This window comes from Protopterus annectens, chromosome 4.part0 (genome assembly GCF_019279795.1).
Source record: "Protopterus annectens isolate FY-2018-M chromosome 4.part0, PAN1.0, whole genome shotgun sequence".
Classification (NCBI taxonomy): Eukaryota; Metazoa; Chordata; order Ceratodontiformes; family Protopteridae; genus Protopterus; species Protopterus annectens.
In genome coordinates this window covers 380,388,892-380,410,877 of record NC_056733.1, presented here as the reverse complement: position 1 = coordinate 380,410,877, position 21,986 = coordinate 380,388,892, and positions in this window count along the sequence as shown.

Below are 21,986 nucleotides of genomic sequence, written 5' to 3'. Positions count from 1 at the left end.
TTCTTGCTAGCACTTTGGCATAGGCCCTGGATTTCTTCCTCAGGTTCTAGTGAACTGGGTTCAAAACTGAGCTTAGGAAACTGTCTGGAAAATTGAGAAGAAAATGTATTACTATTTTGTGATGATGCTGTTTAACAGCAGGATTGGTGTTGCTGAAGATCTGCTTAGTATACTATAAACCTCTTTCAGCATTAGAGCTTGTTGTGAGTAAATATTCAAGCATACTATAGAGTCAGACAGATGTTGATCATCATCAGATATGCCAATCTCAAAATCAGAAAAAGAGAACACAGGCAGACGTCATTCCTGTTGATCCTCGATAATCTTTAACTACAAATCACTACAACATGAAGAAGGGTACACTTCAAAACATGGGGTCTTGAAACATCCAACAGGACCAAATTGGAATGATGTTGGATTTCTGGCTTCTGATATACCTGGGTGTTTAACAGCAATGTTTGTTCGTTTTACCATTTTAGTCTTTAAAACTGTGTCTAATGCACTTTCCCAATTAATAAATATATGCAAACGTATTTCAATATTAAGCACAACATATTTCATAGTGTGTTCCTCCTATCAAAGAATTTCATCAGAAAATGGTCAGTGTCTCTGGAATGCCAGAATCAGACCTTGGCTTTGCACTAATGCTGCTTATTTATGTATGTACATGTGTAACTACAATGTAAAAATGAAGAGTAATCTCAATCTAATTTTTATTTTTTTATTCCCTCCATATTAAGAATTACTTTGTTTTCTACATGCAGTAGAAATACATACAATTGTATAAAGCTTTACTTCACTAGCAGACAAAAAGAGAAAAAGCCTCTATAAAATTATAATGTTCAGGCCTCACTCTATAAGAAGCTTTTCCAGTTCTGCTAGGCATGTGGAGTCTTTGCTCACTCTCTGTAAGTGAGTTTATGTATATCTAGTGGATATGCCTGCTATTTGTCAGGATATAGCACCATTATGTATGAAAGACAACTACTTTGTTCTCCTGTGTTCCTGTGAATGCTAAGACATCTTGACTATTCCATTTGACAAAAGATCAAAGCTCACATTTGAGCAGTGCTCTGGGGAACCAGACAATACCTGTCGCTTTAACACTTCATACTATACCCAGAGTTCGATTCTTGACTTGGGTTGAGAGTGCCTTCTGTGTGGAGTCTGCATGTCCTCCCCGCGGTTGAGTGGGCTTTCGAAAGACATGCGTTGAATGGGCATGCCTTAGTTAAAGGTTGGGCATCGGGCTGGCAACTCGACACCATAAAAAAAAAAAAAACAACTGCCAATCATTAGTGGGCCGGAGTTCTGCTGTGGCAACCCCTAACCGGGAAAAGCCAAAAGACAAACAACAACAACTATACCCAGAGTACTTAAGAAGTTGGGAGAAAATATCATGAGCCATTTTCAACTTCCATATATGAGCTGAACGAAGGCTGTTTCCCATGGTTATAGCTGCTTTCTCTAAAGTAAGTATTAATAAGAGTATTCTTATAGCAGATTAACTAATGCTACTAGCCTCAATGCTATTCCAGCAGTCTGAGGAGTTCCATAACTACTTAATAGATGGGGATGATTATAGTTATGCAAAAGGGTATCTGTGTAAATTGTTCTTAATGGTTACACATTTAAATTAAAAAACCTGCAAGCTAAACAATTCCTATAAATAATTTCTGAGAACTTCACCAGCTTACTTCTTCTACTGTTAACCAGATGTTTACTGTACATTATGGAGTTCTTTCTTTTCAGTCAGTACTCCTGAAACACAAAGTTTGGTTACTCCTGAAACACAAAGCTTGGTTACTTCTGTAACACAAAGTTCAGTTACTCCTGTAACACAAAGCTTAGTTACCCCTTTAACACAACGTTTGGTTACACCTGAAACACAAAGCTTGATTACTCCTGTAACACAAAGCTTAGTTACTCCTGTAACACAAAGTTTGGTTATTCTTGTAACACAAAGTTTGGTTATTCTTGTAACACAAAGTTCAGTTACTTCTTTAACACAAACCTTAGTTACTCTTGTAAAATAAAGCTTGATTACTCCTGAAACACAAACCTTCATTACACCTGTAACACAAAACTTGGTTACTCCTGAAACACAAAGCTCATTTACTCCCATTACACAAAGTTTGGTTACTACTGTAACACAAAACTTGGCTACTCCTGAAACACAAAGCTCAGTTACTCCTGTAGCACAAAGATCGGTTGCTGCCTGCAGAGAAACACCATGCAACAAACATACTGATATTTAAAGCAACAAGAGGTAATGAGCATTTCCTTTCTCTAGCATTTACACTATTTTAACTCCACATCCCCAGTATATTTACATGAGCAGCAGCAGTCAGAATAGAGCAATTGTTTGCATTTGGCTTCATTTTCAGTACTAGACGTAATTCTATTGTCCTAAATGGTATAAGTTATCATTGTTTTCATGGTAGGGCAGATGCTAGTTTGAATGTATACAAAGTGATTTGTTTAGTTGCACTAAGTTGTACTTTACGTGCTGTATTAATTGAGAATCCAGCTGAAGATGTCTGGATAATTAGCATACTCTTCCATGCTTTGTTACACATGCAGTACCTTAGGGCTAGCAGATGCAATGACAAATAACAGAAGGGTACATACTTTGCTAGCTCTCAGGTCTGGAGTATGAACCTATACTTAACCTGCAATGGGTGGAGTGGTTTTCATGAATGTAGAATCTTCCGTAGATTTATTTTGTGTAATACTTAATTTATACTGCCAGTTTCAGATATTCTAATGGGCTGCACATATCAGCATTGGGCTACCACCTGTAGTAATTTCCTGGAAGAGATTGTACTTTGGAACCTTCCCATCTTAAAAAAAAAGTTAGACATTCTGGTTTATGTTTTCATCACCTAACAAAGCATAGATAATTATGGTGCAAACACATCAAGAAAGAGGGATATCAGTGAGGCATTGCTTCAATGGTCTACATGCATTTGTTGAAAGCCTCCAGTATGCTGACATCAAAGGTAATGAACTGGCAAAGGCAATAACACCAGTCTGTCTTAAGAAGCAAGAATTAAAACGCACTGGGGCCTTTTCTACGTACAATGGGCAGTGAAAAATGAATCCTCAATAGCTGTTCCATGACATGCATGTAAAACACAAGTTATACAAATCAAAGTAAGGCCCCTTTAAATAATAGTGGGAGCTAGACCACATGAGGAACACATCCACGTAACAGTGAACATGTACATGGCCAATGTGAAGCCATCTTAAATCTGAGACAAGCACAATCAGTCACTCTATATTAAATAAAACTGCATTATTATTTATTTGTAGGGAGTCAAATGTGATTCTCGTTTTTGAATTAGATCACCCCATTCCAGATGCTCATGCGATTAGGGTCAGCCAAGATTCTCGATGCTATTTTTGTTTTGTTCAGCGTTAATCTGCTAATGTATGTACGTGTTAAAGAATAACAATGTGCTGGTTACTTAGGATATAATTGTGTCCTCTTTGTGATAAATATGCCTGAATACTTGGACAAATATAGCCAAGAACATGGAAAGCCTTATTTCTATTACTTTGGTCCTCACTTTGCAATGTGTGTTAAAGATATTTTCTTTTCTGTGACCACCGCAGTCTGTAACAGATGTGAAATTCTTAATTAATGAGGCATCACACATTTTGAACCACTGACTGACTTTATCCAATTATTAGTGACAATGTGCTGTGAAGGAAGAAGGGAAAAGACAGGGAGAATTTTAGCTCCTTGCATTTATGTACAATTTGCGATTAAATGTATCATCTGGTGCTTACATAGTCTTAAGTACCAAAACGCAGTGTGCAAGTATGCAATGTGCAACAAAATCATGTAGCAACCATGTTGACCCTTCTAGAGTTAGGATGTAGTGAGGGTAACAAAACCTGCCATTAGTGTAGCTATGGTTGGCGATGTAATATGAGGGAAGGCTGTATTCTGATATAATCATTTTTATATAATCACATAGTTTGTAAAGGTATTTTTAGAAGACAGGTAGTAAAATGTTTGCTAATGCTTCCTTGGTAATATTTACTTATGTACTACCATTCTGCTCTTCATATGTATTCTAGGTGGATAGTCATTCCCTGAGTCTCCTTAGTAAATGGCCACTTGCAACAAGACTAGACTTATCAAGAAACTGCATGAAACTGAGACACAAATGAATGCATACAATCTGTACCAAAAGAACAAAATAAATGACATGATCAGAATGACTTGGTGGTCTAAGCAGCTCTGCAGTTTGTGTTTAACTGTATTATATACACTTTTTCTGAGCACAAAATCAGCTTTATCAGAAACACTCTACATCAGTTGGTATCCATCTTTCCAGAACTATTTCCTAGGGTGATACCAATCTCATGCAATGATGACAACTATCCCTATACCAGAAATGTCTCTGGACTGCATTCTCTCCATTCAAATATCTTGGCACATACTGAATACCTTTTAACTAGACAGAAGAATAAATTACATGCCTCATTCTGTTAATAAAAATAGTTGAGTGTTAAAAATGAATAAAATGTTTCATGTCAGCACATAAATCATGGTTACCAGCATGCATAATCATGCTATATTCAGTCTGTAGCTGACATGATCAAGCAGTTTATTCCTGGATTTTAGAAGCATTGTGATGTTAGATTGGTTCAGCACAAATGATGGAAGAAAACAAATTGAAGCTGTATTGATGTAGTTCTGATACGCCTTTTCCCTTTTAGCATAATTATGATTCTGTGCCAGTTGACATCAACATATATGTGGGCATTCTGATTTTAAAATTAACAGTTGTAATTTCATTTTTTCCCTTATATATTCCATTAACTACTGCATTCTGAACTGCTCTGATTTTCCATTTAGTTCCCAGAACTAATTCTCATAAAATTAAACAGTGATTTATTGGACAGATTCGAATTGTTTGCTGACATATCCCTTTTGGAAAATAAACTCAATGAAGAGGATGCTTCATACCTTCTGAAATAACACTTGTTTGCTCTCTGATTTCCTACAGATTCTGGCTGAAGTAAATGCAATCCATTGTGACTGTTACCCTTATTCAGTCATTGTTATACAAATAACAATAAATAAACAATATTTCCCCAGGCATATATTCTTTCCATGACTGATTCACCTGAAATATTTTTTTCTGAAGGGGTACTTTTTATTCCAGGCATTTCTGTGGTAATAATATAATAAATCATACTGGAAACATCATCTCAAATACAGTGCAAAAGAGGTCAAGAAAAACATAGATTGAGCATGCATCTTGTCAAAGCAATAGATGAATATGTTTGTGTGTGATACAAAAGACAAGAAAAGAAAATGGATGAAATAAGACATTTGTCAAGGTAGACTATGTTTCCTCTGCTTGATTTGAAAGTTGAAATCAAAAGAAGCACAGCCAATGCTCATGTATAAGTTTATATTAAGGCAGTCATGGTCATTTATTTCTAAATATTCAAAGGACTTCATAAATAGGATGCCCAGCATTCAGAAAAGGTAATCTAAACATGCACCACTTAACTGTGCTGGAAAATAGTCATTTGTTTACTTACTGCACTTAGCTGTAAACAAAATCAAATATATGTCATGATGTGATCGCGGATTTGCCCTACAAAGGTAAGCAAAATTGGAACATTCAATGGAATTGTATTTACTTACCAATTAGCTGCATTAGCAGCCACAATGGTGCAGCGGTTAAGGCTGCCACCTCACAGCAAGGGGTTCTTCACTTCAGTTCTTGGCTGGATCACTTTCTGTGTGGAGTCTGCATATCCTTCCTTTGGTTGAGTGACTTTTAAAGACATGCAGGTAGGTGCGTGTGTATATGTGTGTGCCTTCTGTGAAGGTTGGATGCCAGGCTGGCAACTCAATACTGTAAAAACACCACTGCCAATCAATCTGCAGACCAATGATCCGCTGTGGTGACTCCTAACCGGGAAAAGCTGAAAGAAGACCAATCAGCTTGCACAAAGGTCCAGTATAACCTAATACTAAACCACTTAGGCCTAGTTTGCCAGGGTTTCCCTGAACACTAAGTTCAAAGGCAAGCTCTGATGCAACCACACTGACTAAAAGAGAATAACACATATTACTCATATGAACATATGCTTATTTATATAGGGAGAAGGGGAAAAAGTGAGAAAAAAAAAGAAAGAGATAGAGATAAAAGTGGACAATATCACTTTAAACATTTTCCTATTATTACTTACCATACCCATAAAAGACACATATGCAACACATGCAGACATTCAACGCTGATAAAAAAGTATTGAATTTTGCAGTTATTAATCTCAACTGTTCCTGCTAGCGAAGGAAAATTTATGTTGAGGACTTCATTAAAAGGTTCCTCTCTGCCTTTTCTTTTTCTTTATTTTCTTTTTTAACTTCTTTTATTTTACATTTTCTCCAAAATCATAACTCCATTTCAAAAAACAATGTAACACTTTACAATAAAGAGCTGGCTACATTACATTTGGTATGCTAGATAATGCCATATCTGAATTACTCATGGTGAAAATATGCATAATATTTATAACGTGTTCATAGAGTCATAGGTGTCTACAAGGCTAACAACCATAGGAGCTTTTTTAAACCTAGCTATGCATCCCAAATGCATCTGATAAGTTTGGGACCTTAAGATTATTTTAAAGAATATGTTCTACAGATTGGATGGTCAGACATTTACATGCTGCATCTGTGCCAGATCAGGGATGAATATACAATTTCACATCCACTAGTCCAAGGTACACAAGAACTTTGCTTCACATGGATGGGAAGCCTGTTCCACAGAAGGGGTAGAATCTGAGACACATACATGTCCCTCCAACATGTCCTATTAATGTTGCTGGCAAGGTGTAAGTCCTTAGATTTGTTTTACAGATATGCAGAAGGTCCATCAGAGTGGGATCTGAGGGTGCCTTGTAAGCTAGTCATAGATGGCCCCTCAAAGGTCTGTAGGAGATAGAGTCTAGGGATAGGGATAGAGACAGGACTTTGAGGCAATCCACACAGGCCATGTTATTTATGCCTTGTATTTTTTTTTTTTTTTTTTTTTTTGTGAGGAACCTCTGTGGACATTCCATTTCTTGCATGTGTCTAGCCAGGTATATTTCAAACAGGGTGTTCTACTCAACGATTGGTCTGATGAATATCAAATACAGTGAAATAATTACTTCCTTGAGCCTAGCTGCCATACCCTTCTTAATAAGTTGAGCAACTAGAATGATTTCCTTACTATTGTATAGACACATGATGATTGAAGACCAGGTTACTGTCTAAACGTGTCCCCAAATCGCCTTGATTTGAATAATGGTTTGGGTGTGTGGAAGGTGTCCTGATGCTTTGGGAGTGACTGGCCTTTATGTTGTTGGCTGGACATAACCTATATAGCTTAGGCTACTGCAGCAGTGATTATTCAAGCATTTACTGTTTTGGTAAGTTTATTTATATAACTGTATTTTCTTGGTTTGAATGCCATAGTCTGAGTAGTACATGAGCATGAATAGCTTTATGTAGGCTGACATATCCCAGAGAAGGAGGAATGGTTTTCTGCTTGACTGCAGACTCTGTTGCAGCTTAGGGCTCTGGCATAGGAATGCAATAGTGAGATAGAAGTGCAGATAAACTGTCTACCGCAGAACGTGTATCTGTATTTGTTGTGGGGCATAGGCTGAGATTATGAATACTGCAGTATCATTACACTGGAGTCTGACTGCCATGAGTCTGCCATTAATTCTGATGATGTCCCTCACTACCTTCTGAAGCCTCTCTCTTACCACAATTCATACACCATTTCTAGCCTGTCCCCCTCCTGAGTAGTAAAGTCTGAATTCCAAGCCAAGTGGCTTTGCTGCACTGCCCTTCCATCTCATCTATTGGATACATAGGATATCCAGCCTCCTCTGTATCATCATGTCATCCACTTCCAAGCTGCATCCTGTCAGTGCACCTACATTAAGAGTAGCAATTCTCAGTTCATGTTTGGCAGGTTGGTTGGTTTTACGTCTAGCTTTCACTCAACAGAATTTGCTATCCCAAGTAACCCAGGCTGGGCAACTAGACACTGGCCAACCAGTAGCTTATTGACTCAGGGTTGGTGGGCTTTATGGTGGGCACACATTGGCCAATGGAGCACATATACACCTCCCACCATTATCACGGGTCCCTGGTGTAGGTCAAAGTAGGCTAGGTCCTCAACCCACTTATCACCTGTAACTACCTATGCTCATTTTGGTGACATTAGTCAACATGCCCGAATCACCTATAGACATATTTTACACCACTGAGTGGCTAGCCCTGCCACGGTCTGCACTCTGTGATCCATGTTCTCTTATCTTGAGGATACTGTGCACCACAGTAGATGCTCAAAGAGGTTGGTTCATACAATACTTCCCTCTATAGGGCACCATGTAAAATTTGTGCTGCTGCCCACAGCTCCATTCATTGGTGAGTTTTAGATGGAAACACTAGGCATATTTTTTGGACATGGGAGAAACCTCACAGAGACATAGGGAGAATGTTGAAACTCCAAATAGGCATTGGTCAGAGGTCAGGATCGAACCTTGTACCTTGTGCATGGGTGGCGAAGACCTTAACCATTATGCCAACTGGCCTATAAAGACCAAAAATCTGGTGTTATTACAAGCATAAATTAGATATCAGTGAAGGAAAGAGGTTGCTGTAAAGTCCAAAAATGTCATCAGAGTCCTGTTTTTTCACAAGAGAGTGAAAAAGTAAAGAAACAAGCTATAGCTGTCAAACTGTTAAGGCTGCTTCTGAAGCTCTTTCAGGTACATAAAGATCAGGCCAAGTAGCACAAAAAGGAAAATGAGGATGTTTGCTCCAAACACAGATAAAAAATGCCACACAGTATACAACATAATGCCACATATTTGATGCTGTATAGTGTGCATGACATGGTATACACAGTATACAGCATATTGCCACATATCTGATACTGTATACATATACTGTGTATGACACAATATACACAGTATATAGCATAATGACACATATATGATGCTGTATACAGTGTCTTGTACAATATAAAGCATAATGCCACATATCTGATGCTGCATGCAGTGTATGGCACAGTATACACAGTATAGAACATAATATTACATAGTTGATGCTGTATACTGTGCATGAAACAGTATACACAGTATACAGCATAATGTGCATACACAGTATACAGCATAATGCCGCATATCTGATGCTTCCATTACCTCCACGTATATGAGGCTTTTATAACTTCAAATATGTGAAGCTGGCATAACCCCAGATATTACTGACTATACAGATTCTAATGAAGCAAATGCTGATACAACTCCAGATATCAATGACTACACAGTTTCCACTGAATCACCTGAAGGAGGTGACGCATACTAATCTGGCAGCCACATCTAGTCTACCAATGCACTCTCCAACATAAAAACAATGGCAGTGCTGTATCACACAGACCAAAATGATGCCTGTAGCATTATCTAACAGCTATGCTGAACACTGCATTGTTGAGTTATTCGGTGCATTAGGCATCTTTATATGCCACAGTGAAAGGGGAATGGTGTGGCTCACACTCATTAACATTTGCACATGTGCCTAGGGACAGAAAGACACATGGTATTATGTAATACCCAGGAGTGGGAGACCCATGTCAATGGAGGTGAAAATAGGGTCAAAGGGTTAGTATCCAGGTCAATATGATCTCCACTGAGTGGGTGGCAAGGCCACTGTGGCACCATGCAATGGAGCAACTGCAATGATGACATGGAAAAAACAGTACTGGATCACACAGCAGAGCCTTGACACTGTGCAGTTAATGAAGGCCCAGATGCTTGCCAGGACATAGATATGGCAAACTGGTAAAATATGATTTTTATGAAGATCACACAGGAATTGGACCTCCCTGATTAGTCCTGTTGGCTGTGGATGAGGTGAAAAACAACTCTAATAGTCGCAGACTGTTTCCGTTGTGATGGTTGGGTAATGCATCCACAATGGGTTTGCATTTACATCTTACCATGGGTTCCATTGGTGGTGCTGGCTAACATCTGTATGGGGATGTTGATGAAAGAAATGTGTCCAATGGTCTGCACAAACCCCATCACAACATTACCCCTGCACTTCAGTGTCTCTTCAATGCCATGCACTAGGTCATCTATTTCTATTTCCACATTGGTAGCTGGCACAATACTAGATATATATGAAGCTAGTATATCTCCATGTATATGAAGTCGACATACCTCCAGATATCTGAAGTTGGCATAACCAGCATAACCCCAGATATCTGAAACTGGCACAATCCTATCTATCTATCTGATCTGTCTATCTATCTATCTATCTATCTATCTATCTATCTATCTATCTATCTATCACACATAAGTTGTCATATTTAAAAACTGCATGACCCCAAATATCAGAAATTGGCATAACATCATATTATTAAAGATGACATAACCTCTAGATACAAGAAGGTGGCATAACCCCAAATATCTGAAGTTGCTATAATGCCACATATCTGGTGCTTGCATAATCCCCCATATATGAAGCTGGTATAGCTCCAAATATGTGAAACTGGCATAACCCCGGATATCAATGACCAGACAGTTTCTAATGAAGCAAAAGTTGGAATAAGCACAGATACTGACTACATAGTTTATAGTGAACCACTTAAAGGAGATAGTGCATACTAATCTGGTGAGAATTTGCTTCTTCTGACAGTTACCCTGAAAAAAACAAGACTTTGGTCTTCAGAGCATTAATGCTGATAACATTCTCACTAAAATTGTAAAAGAATGCTCTCAGGTCACCATGTAAAAGGAGCACATATTTTAAGCAGATTATCCTGGCTATGAACATACAACTGTATATAACATGCATTTGCAAGTGCTGTTTGTGGGCTTCATGGTGTTTATGAAAGCTGAAAACAATATTGAGGTCAGCACTGAGACTCATGGCACACCTCTGCGAATGACAAAGTGCTGAGACAATCCATTAGATAATAGAATACCCCCAAAGATGTAGTGATCACAGCTGTAAAGCCAAGAAGCCAGAGGTATTGTTTAAACAGTGAAATTCTAGTTCTTTAATCCGAAGTGATTAAGAAATAACTAAAAAATACATTTCCTTTAATATGTTGTTCACTTTCTTAGGTCTGACTCAGTAGATGTCAAGCTCTGTTTCAGCCTCCTGACTATCTCTGGTCACTGTATTTAATCTGCTGCCAGCTGTGGTGATAACCAAGCACTGTGCTTGCTGCTAGCCACTACACCACATAAACACAATACACAAGTAGGCATGAACCCTTGCCTGGAACACCAGTGGGCATCTAGAGTATAAGGTTTAAATATCTGTAGTTTAAATTTATGTGACACTGAGCACACAGCACATGACCAGCTCTGTAGTCCATTCATGCAGCTCTCCTGTTGATGTCCTAGGGGGCAGATGATTGACTCCCACTAGTACCCTTCAACAATTTCAGATACCAGGAGTCAACCCCTACCATTGCCTGAAAGATGACTGAGGCATCTCAATGTGCCGTTATACTTGTTACCATAGAGTGTTTTTTTATTTGTGCGTCCCTACCCATTTCCGTACACCAATGCCTGATGTGTAGTTTTGTAAGACTATCACAGCCAGGAACATTTATTATTGCATGTCCTCTATATCTGTGAGATTGGAATACATCCCTCAGTTTCACCATCAGGACTTCTATCCCAGATTATGATTCTGCCCAAATCCACCCCCTGGGACAGGTGAGTAAGTAAAATATATCTGCTCTTCCTTTCCCTAGGATGGGTCCTCAAGTACCAGGTCCACTAGTCAAACCCAATAACCCTGGGTTATAGTAAGGGATTGCTCTCTCTGTGCCACAGGATGCATCTAGTTTAAGACAACTTACTGACCTAAGAATTTCATAGCAAAAATACAAAAAGGTATAGAAACTCAGTTTGTGTTGTAAACTTTCAGGAGCTCTAGTCCTGTGTGCCCCTCATCACTTTCACCACTGTTCACAAAGGGAGATAATTTAGATAGTTACTGCCATTTTACTTTCTGGCCATATTTCAACCCTAACTAATGAAATTTATAGGTTCATAGGTTCATAGGTAGGTACTAGGCTATCTGCCCAAGGGCATTTATAAGCATAGCCAGAGTGTGTCGGCTTTCACCGCCCCATTGATTAATTAACTGATCCTCTGTCAAGCAGAGCCAATGACGTGATCCCAGGGGTGTATTTTCTGTTACCCATCCACTCGTCAAGGTTTCTCTTGAAGAGTGTTAGTGAGGGGCTCTGCCTGATGTAATTTGGAATTTTGTTCCAAAGCATGGGGAGTCTCTGTGACAGGAATCTATCCCTCCAGCATGTTCTATTTATTGTTGTGGCGAGGTTTAGCTCACTAGAGCATGTGGCTCGCAGTGACTTGGATTTCTTTAGGTGGAGCATGTCCATCAATTCTGAGTTGGACATGGCTTTGTAAGTCAGGCAGAGATCACCTCTGAGTAACCAATATGCCACTGAGTACAGCCAGAGTTTTTTCAGTCGGGCTGCATAGGACATATATTTGAGGCTAGTAATCCTCTTGATGAGATACTTTTGTGGTCTTTCCAGCTGTTGGAAGTGTCTTGTAAGGTACATCCCAAGGGGAATTGTACTCTATGATGGGTCTAATGAGTGACGAGTAGAGGGGCACTATAACCTCTTTATTTCTAGATGCAAACCCTTTAGTAATTAGATGGGCCACATACAAGGATTTCCCAATTACTTTGGCAATATAATTGTCAACGGAGAGATTACTATCTACCTGGGTCCCCAGATCTCTTATTACCTGTTCTGTATTAAGGGGGCTGCCACCTATGTGGTAATCCGTGGGTGTTTTGTTTTTCCCAAATGAGATGACTATGCATTTTTTGGCATTTAGCTTGAGGCCATGACTTTGATACCAGGTGTCTGTCTCAGTAAGCCCCTTTTGGAGGATGTCCATGTCAGCCAGAGAGTCAATTATGGCTCCCAGTTTGCAGTCATCGGTGAACTTGGTTAGCCATAGTCCTCCTGTGTTTGTCTGTACTTCTGAGAAGTATATGCCAAACAGTAGGGGTCCCAAGACCGAGCCTTGTGGGACACAACTTGTGACTGGTTTAGAGTCGGACCTGGAGCCCGCTATTCTTACCATGTGAGTTATATCTGTAAGCCATTTGGCAACCCATCTTGTGATGTAGGGGTTTATGTTCAGGCTGTTTTCTGTAATACCCGAGTGGGGTATGGTGTCGAAAGCCTTGGCGAGGTCAAGGTAGGCTGTGTGAACCACCTTTCTCTCATCTATGGCCTTGGTGACTGTCGAAGAAGTCAACCAGGTTTAGTATGCATGATCTGCCCTTAACAAAGTTGAACTGGGTTGAGTCAAATGTTTGGAGGTTCCCAAAGTCTTTGTTAATGAGCTCCATGATTATGTGCTCCATAGCCTTGCAGACCAGGCTAGTCAGGCTTATGGGGTGATAGTTACCAGGGTCAGTTGTGGCCCCTCCTTTGTGGAGAGGAATAACCATTGCTGTGTGCCATTCTATGGGCATGTAGCCTGTGGAGAGGCTGAGGTTGAACAGTGTGTTTAGGTGGGGGGGTTAGTTCGTTCTGTAGTTTGTGCAGGACGCAGCCTGGGACACCATCTGGTCCCACTGATGCTGTGTTTTTGGCTTTTGAAAGGGCTGTTTTCACCTGTGCGTCTCTGATTTTTGGGACACTACACTTTTCTGGTATTGTTGTGGGCCCTTTTAGAGGTGAGAGGGGGGTGAAGTTTGCACTGAATCTATCTGCCAGGATGTTGGCAATATCAGTAGGTTCAGTATATTTTGTGCTATTTTGCACTAGTTCAGTGCATATCTGTGAGTTGCCACTTAGATTCTTAACATAGCAAAAGAAAGCTTTGTGGTTATCTTTTGAATACTTGGCTATTTTTCTTTCGAAGTTAGCCTTGGATGATTTCATGAGGGACCTTAGTTTCTTACTGATACTGATCAAGGATGTCTTTCCTTCTTGAGATTTGCTTTTTTCTTCTGAACTAGTTTCCTCCTTCTATTGTATAGTTTGTTTATTGCAAGCAGGGGTCCACCAAACTGGTTTCATTCTCTTAGAGGAGTGAGTTTTGGTTCTACTAGGGATGGCACAATCCATGCATCATTGTAGATGCTCATAGAGTGCATTTGTAAAGGTTTCTGCATCTTTGGCAGCATTATCCTTTAGCATGGGGGGCTGTGAAACTTACCACCTCTGTCTTAAGTAAGATGAAGTTTGCTTTAGAAAAGTTTTTTACTGTGGTTTCTTTAGCTGGGGGTGGTGGTAGGGTGTGGACATCCAGAGTGATTAGTTTATGGTCTGATCTAACCAGTGATGGGTTGACCTCCGGTGTGGAACACCTATTGCCCATGTTGGTGATGACCAGGTCCAATATCTTTTCACCTCTGGTAGGGGAGTTTACCAGCTGATCCAGGGCATTTGAGTTGATGAATTCCAGAAAGCACTGGGCATGGGAATTTATACTTTGTTGCTTAGTTCCATGGCAAAGGTGCTGCCCTTTGAGGATTCAGCATATAATCCCTACACAAGAAATACAGACTGTTTACTCTTAACTTCACATTGTTTTAGTAGGATTTTATGCAACTGAGAGGGAAATTTAATGATCACTAATTTCAGCTACCCAAATTAAAATGACAGGTTACATGGAAAATTGCTGGATGACATGCATCCATATCCATTCACTGGACCACATGCCTACCTGTGTGATGTGTGGTAGAGTCCTAGTCAGCTCTGACTTTATGTCACCATAAAATTATTACAGAGACTGACATTTTAATTATATTTTAGTTATGTTCTCAAAAAGTCTGGAAATCTTTATTAGTGTGCTATTTTGATTTATTCATAAAAATCAGAACTTCATCTCATGTTATCGAGAAGAATGGCAATTGTTCTTAAAACAAAGCACACCAGGACTGGTGTGAGACACAAAGCTTGTCACAGCACCCAAACCATCAGTAATCTACTGTATACTAGTAGGCATATTTGCAAAAGCAGATGAATTATTTACAAAACCTAGTACAACTGCAGTGCTTATTTTAAAACACTGAAACTGCAGAGCACAGCATATATAGGGAAGAATGACAAACATTCAAAGAATGTTAGGGTAATGTGGTTATACTCAAACCTCATACTAGAAAGTCATAGATGATCTGATGCTTCTTTTCAATAAGGACATCTTTTGAAAAAGGGAAAATAATGTTACTATACAGCTGGATTCATTTCAAGACAATAAGACATATGGAAACGAACCTGCAGTTTGTTTCTTTCCACTGTTAAAATTACAGAAAAGAACCTTCATAGAGCTCTTTTTGCCCTAGCGTGACACATCCATTCTACCCCAAAAGATACTGCTATAGTCCAACACAAATACACACACACACACACACACACACACACACACACACACACACACACACACACACACACACACACACACACACACAAAATACACAGACTGAGATGAATTTCAGGCAAAGATATTTTTTTTTGGGGGGGTGCAAGCCACCCATAACACCCATCCAGGTTTCTCCTGCACAATGGAGCAAGGGAAAATGTCTTTGAGGATTCTGCAGTTCAACCCCAGATTAGTATTATTGTACAAATGCAGAGAGTATGACTCTACGTTTTTTTGACTGCCCAGTGAAAATTTTCATTCTTTATTGTCCTTTTCATTAACTAAATCTTTTCACCCTCCCTAACCTATTAAATAATAATGTCTCATAATGCAGAATGGCCTTTGTCTGTGGTATGGCCTTTGTTGTCCATAATATGCATGCCACTAGTGGAACTAGCAGCATTTTGAATTCCTGCATATTGCTTCCAGCATTCCATGGCAACAATCCATAATTTCAAACTAAAGTAAACAGACAGAAAAAGAAAAAAAAGATTAGACTTGTATACTGTTTCATAATTAGGAATTAAAATGTGAAACAGTATTAGACATAGGTAGTTTTGTATTGTTCATGTATGATTCTGATACATTAAAAAGGAGATGCATTTGTCTTTTACATGATAATGGTAAAGTGAAGTCTTTCATCACATCTCACACACACATACACACTGTATTTTCTCTCTTTTATTGTGTCTAAAAAATTCAGAAACTCAAATGTTTTATTTTTATATAAGCAAAAATCAATGGTGGGTGTTATGGACTATTGAGCACTGACCCACAGATGATGATGAAGTCTTAATGTTATGACAAAAGTACACAGAGGAAAATATTACGGATCTCATATCTTGCCACTGATTATTGGTACTATATCCTGGACCATCTCTAAATAATGCTACTCGGCAGTTTTCAACGCATGCATTTTGTGTGATTATTTGTAACAATTGCTAATAATTATTCTTGCACAAAACGCATGCGTTGAAAACTGCCAAGTAGCATTATTTAGAGATGGTCCTGGATATAATCACTCTGACGCGGTGGTACGGCAGTAGCGTTGTTACCTTTCAGCAAGAGGTTCTCCCGTTCGATTCTCAGCTTGGCTTGGGAGTGCCTTCTGTGTGGAGTCTGCATATCCTCCCCACGGTTGCGTAGCATTCGAAAGACATGCATGCGTAAATGGGCGTGCCTTCGTTGAATGTTGGGTGTCGAGCTGGCACCTCGGCGTTTCATAAAAAAATCTACTGCCAATCATTAATGGACCAGAGTTCCTCTGTGGCGACCCCTTACTGGGAAAAAACCGAAAGACAAACAACAACAAATAATCACTCTGTGGGCTTCAATAAACTCTGTGTTTTCATGCATGTGATACTGCTAAAATGGTTGCCTATACATGAAAATAGTAAGCTGTGTGATACATATGTACAAATGTTTCAGGGACAGGTCCTTTGAATGCATGTTTAGTATTTCAAATGTGTTTTATGTTTTATTAGCAAAATGATTCATCTGCCTGTTCTTTTGTGGGTGGGGGGAGCAAATAAATGTTACTGTTGCAAACTAGAATGGATTGTTCTTTTGGGGGGAGCACAGCTGAGTTACTGCTGTGGCACATACAAGAATATGTTGCTTTTGCTACTCTCCAGGTTTTGCATCCTGCCTGTTATTAGTATTTCACATCTGTAGAATGTTTCATGTTTTCCCAGTGGATACTACTGACTGCCTATCTTAACTGATTTATCTGGTAACAGTTACTTTGTAGTTATGTGATACTTATGTGTATTATCATTCTGTTGTCTTTTAGGAGAGAAAATGTTACTGAGCCAGAGAGCCCACTTCAATGAGGCGAAGAATACTATAATTCTTGATGTGTTCTGTCAGCATGGGGCTTTTCTTCTTGGAAGGGGTCATCCCAATATGCCAGAGAGGCTGAGCCTATGGCAACAGATCATTGCCAACATAAATTCCATGGGTGGCCACAGCTGGACTTATGAGCAGGTGCAGCACAGTGTCACTGACATGATCATCTAAGCACAGAGGCATGCAGTTGCTGTTGTCTGAGACCAGAGGGTAAGAAGAGCTGACTCTGCTGCAGAACCACCTCTCACCCCCAGTGAGAAATTCCAGGTAAATCTTCTACTACAGGACAACTCACAGCAGAGTGGCCCACAACATATCATTGACATAGGTGCTACTCCTTTTCAGTCCCAGGAAGAGCTTCCAGGTAGGCTTTGTTATATGACCAGTTGAATACTGTTGTATAGTAAAACAATTGAAATAAAATTTAGGTTTGTGTCACGTCTTTTTTTGGGGTGGGGTGGTTGAAGATTGGTACAGTGATATGCTCAGTTTGGGGTTGTCATCCACATTCTTGTTGAATGCAAACTTCATGCAGATATAGAGGAGTATATGTATTACCCCTTCTTATTGTTAAATGTGATGATGTTGCCCATTCCTCTTACTTAATTTATTTCAAGACCATCAGGAATCCAGTGACGTATGCCTCCTGCAGATGGTAAGCCAAATAAAGTTATTTCAGTACTGCAGATCAATTTATAGAAATATCATAATGTGTCATTTTAGGCCTGTTATGTGTATTGCTGTACTGTCTGTAATTGTGGCAGCACTGTAAGTTGTTTAGCATATATTGCACCGTAGTAGTGTAGGTATTAATGTATGCCTGTGTTTCTCCCTTTTTATCACAGGTTATCATGACAGTAGAACTGTGAGCCCTGTGTCACCTGATGTCAGTGTCTCATCAGCCATTGATGATGATGGTGGCAGCAGGGAAGTGTGGTTACTGCAGCTTTAGTGCCTCTTGAGTCTGGCCATAGCCAAGTGTCGGTGAGGTGCCATGCAGGGGTGCTCACAGGAGGCCTTCTGTCCCTCCTCCACCTGGTGCAGATGTTTCTTCCCATGTCACTCAATATATGTTTAGGGCCATCATGTAGGTACAGGCATGTTCAGAAAGGCACCCAGTCAAATGCTCAGGGTTATGAATGATATGGTACAGTCTGATATACGTGACTGCTTCCACAGTGTCTCCAATTCACTAGATTGGATGAATGATATGGAATGAGGTGTGTCTGTGATGGACCGAGTGGTGTCTGTCATGGAATGAGCAGTGTCTATGATGGAATGTCTGTTGTGAGGGGAATGGCATTCTTGTGGGGTTGTCAGCCACAACATCTGCTAATAGCCAATGTGGCCATGCCCGATCACATTCCTGTAGTGGCAGTACTGCCGCTGGTTCATCTGTGAGTGTGCTGTCCATATCTAGATGTGGAAGGCCATGGGGTCATGGTCTTTGGCATTCCCGTGAAAGGAGCATGTCCAGCAGACATCAGTCAAGCTCGGGTAGCAGCACAGAATCTATCATTGGGCATGGAAGTGCCACTGCATCTCCTAGCAGAGCCAGTTCTCATGGTCAGAGATGACACCTCTACCATGCATGGCTCACACCTGTCCAACATACCAAGACATAGAACTAGCACTGAGCTTGGCTGTGTTCATGCAGACTCTCATGAACTACTTTCACATGGAGGACCCCTTCAGACACATGCACCATAGTAGTGTACGTATTAATGTATGCCTGTGTTTCTTCCTTTTTATCACAGGTGATCATGACAGTAGAACTGTGAGCCCTGTGTCACCTGATGTCAGTGTTTCATCAGAAATTGATGATGGTGGTGAAACTGAGGCACAGTCAGGGGGTACAGAGGTTGAATCTGACACAGAGGATGAAATCCAACCACTCCTTTCTTTTTCACCAGACACAGTCTGCTTCTCTTTCTCCCTCATGCACACTCACCACTCACTGACCTTTTGTGTCAGCCTAGGCCTCCTGCCCCCCCCCCTCAGCACCCTGTGTAAGTGATGATAACTGTGCCATATTCCTGTTTTTTCTCTTTTGGATTCAGGGATACAAAAGCTTTATGTCTGATGCACAGGGGTGCATAGCTACATTAATGCCTAGTATATCTGCATTTGTGTTGTTGAACTGATAATTATACCTGTCACTTATATTTGCCTTGCCAAGTTATACTGTGGATGTCATTATTATGTCAGTGCTTTCTAGTGTATTCTCTTGCAAGAGTTGTAAAGTCAGGAACTGCAATGTGTGGCATTACTTTATAACCTTTCTCTTTAATGTTTACCATTACATACATATGGTGCACATCATAAGACACTCCATCCCATTCAGATCTCAGGATTGTATGACAGCACTGTAGTCAAACTCATCAGAACAGTAATACAGTATAATGGTCCCCTTTGTGTGAACTTCATCAGATACATGCAACAGCTGGACAGACCACAGGGCTTTCTCATCAAGATAACACAGGGCCTACTAACCATGCCATGATGTATGTGGGTAGATTAAAAGACATGTCACTGTTATCTCTCTGGTATTGCATTAAATTGTAACTGTTATTGTAAGACTCTTATTTCTGGTTTAAGTACTTCAGTTTCAGGCCAGCTGTCTTGCATTAAGAAGGCCTGTAGTCTACAATATTGTTGGAGGAGACGGTAGCCTCTACCCGTCTGAGCTTGGAATTGCTGGTTGAATGCTTATTGTGCCTGTTGTTCTAAGTGTCTTTGTTATGGTTTAAACACTTGGCCTCCAAACCAGTTATTTTACATTGGAAAGGTTTGTGGTGTAGACTCTTGAAGCAGGAGAGGATATCCTAAACCTTTCTAAGATGGGAATTTCTGGTTGAAGGCTTATTGTGTCTGTTATTTTAAAAATCTCTTAGTTCTGGTTTAAGCACTTAGGTTCCAGATCACTTATTTCACACTAGGAAGGTTTATTGTCTGCACTCTAATTAGATTATTCTATTGAATTGCTGCTTTAATTACACTGTTTATTTCTGCTGTTGTGATTGTGATTTTCTGCACTTTGAATTTCTAGTACTTCTGCATTTTATAACATAGGTTTGATTCAGGCTTGCTGAATTTAGACTGTTTAGTATCATTTGAGTACTAAAACTAGCCATCGTACATTAAGAAGACTCTCGGTCCTGCACCCTTGTGGCAGAAGTATGCAGCCAAGGACCCAGCTGAGTTGGGGATTGCTGGAATAAGGCTCACTCTTGGCCTTTCTTTTTGTTTACTTTTTTAAAATCATTTAACTTCACTGGTATTCCAGCATTGTGTTTTGCCTGATTTGCAGTCAGTTTACCAGAGCTGCTCAGAGCTTGCACTGGTGCCCTGTGAGCAACTCAGTTCTGCATTGTGAAACACTGACACATTTTTCTATCCCTAGCCCTACAAAGAACAGACACTTTTTGTTAGTCTTACACCAAAACCTGGTCCATCCAGCCCACTCTCCACTAGTAACTACAGTATATACCTTCCATAATGGATGGATAATTTTCCACCATTTCTCCTGATTGATATGGGCATCCTGAGGTAATGTAGCAATTGCCTCATGTATGCTGACAACCAGTTACTGCTAAAACAATCTAATACAACATGTGAGAGTTGTATCTTATACTATGAATTTGGAATCAGTTCTCTCATATAACAACAAACCAGACATCAAACATGTTGTCAGCACACAAACTCCATATAACAAGCTCATAACACATAAACCCACATACATGGAGGTACTCAGTAGAAAACTACCTAAAGATCAGAGACTTCCCAAGTGCAAACCTACTGCTTGCACTGCAAACCCAACAGCATCCACTACACATAATAATACACACAACAGTATCTCAACCAATAAGCCCCTAAGGCAAAACACCCCAAAACCAAATGTATTGGTCATAAGCAACTCCACAGCGAGACAAACAGATCTCCCCCTCACCAGGCTGGACAACAAAGATGGTCATGGTCAGCTGCCTGTCAGGTGCTAGGCTCTATCAGATCATGCTCACACTCAAGTCTCTCAACAAGTACTGTTATGACTCTGTTATAGTCCATGTTGCAGTGAATGATTGGAGATGTACCTCACTGTACAATATGAAGAGAGGCAGGACTGAGACAGGCAGGTATGTCCCTATCCCTAAGCAGCATTCCACATTCATCCTAGATGATTACTCAATATAAACAAAGCATGATTGATTTCAACAATTGGCTTAGCTTCTGTTGTCAATCCAGGGAGATCCAGTATCTGTCAGCCTGGGAAGATATGCTAGACAGACCATGCAGCTTTGCCAGAGATGGTCTTCACGTGTCACTTCTTGGCTTTTGGTTACTGGCAAAGGTACTTGCCTTTCCTATGGTGGACTTTTTAGGCAATGTCAGAACAACTAAAATCCCAATGTACAAAAATCCACTAGAGGCAAACTGAAGGTTATGCTGCTTAATGCAAGGAGTGTAAATCAGAAACTGCACTCACTGGAAACACTTCTTACCTTTTAAGATATCCATGTCTGTGCAGTCACACAGACATGGTTCAAGGCTGCAGACATCCCCCTACCATGCAAGGCTACAATGCCTTCCACATGTTCAGACATCAAAATGAGCATGAAAGAACCAAAGGTGGAGTTGTATACATCTTCATTACAGACAAATAC